At 37.1% G+C, this 342-nt stretch overlaps 1 long non-coding RNA gene across 3 annotated transcripts in view; it reads left to right on the top strand.

The window, feature by feature from the left end:
- LOC119588525 overlaps positions 1-187 on the top strand; it is a 13,063-nt gene extending 12,876 nt beyond the window's left edge. For all 3 annotated transcript variants that reach the window (XR_005230108.1, XR_005230107.1, XR_005230106.1), the window contains exon 4: positions 40-187. This is a non-coding gene — a long non-coding RNA (uncharacterized LOC119588525). The remainder of the gene's footprint in view (positions 1-39) is intronic.
- The last annotated feature ends 155 nt before the right edge of the window (positions 188-342 follow it).

Raw genomic sequence — 342 nt, 5'->3', positions numbered from 1 at the left:
TTGCGTTATACTTCCTAACATTGTTATTCCTTTTCACAGCTTGTTTCTCATGGACCGATCACGCCAATCTTCTGAGTATCTTCTACACGGAAAATATGAAAAAATCAGAAAAAAAATACTGAACAAACCAAATGTTATATTATTATTGAATGTAATCATATGCAAATAAAATTGGTGTAACTAACCAGAGCGGCTTTGTATTCTCCTGGTGATACTAGGCAATGGAAGTGGTATCAGCCTGTATTGCAGGATTAACGTGCAGCTTTTCCAGAAACTGAATGGGCGAGAAAATTTTGCATATGGTGTTGATCTGTGAACAGTTGTTTGCTACACGCATCTGCG

The sequence above is a fragment of the Penaeus monodon genome, chromosome 24 (genome assembly GCF_015228065.2).
Source record: "Penaeus monodon isolate SGIC_2016 chromosome 24, NSTDA_Pmon_1, whole genome shotgun sequence".
Taxonomy (NCBI): domain Eukaryota; kingdom Metazoa; phylum Arthropoda; class Malacostraca; order Decapoda; family Penaeidae; genus Penaeus; species Penaeus monodon.
The sequence above is the reverse complement of the archived record's forward strand: the minus strand, read 5'-3'. Positions and strand labels throughout refer to the sequence as shown.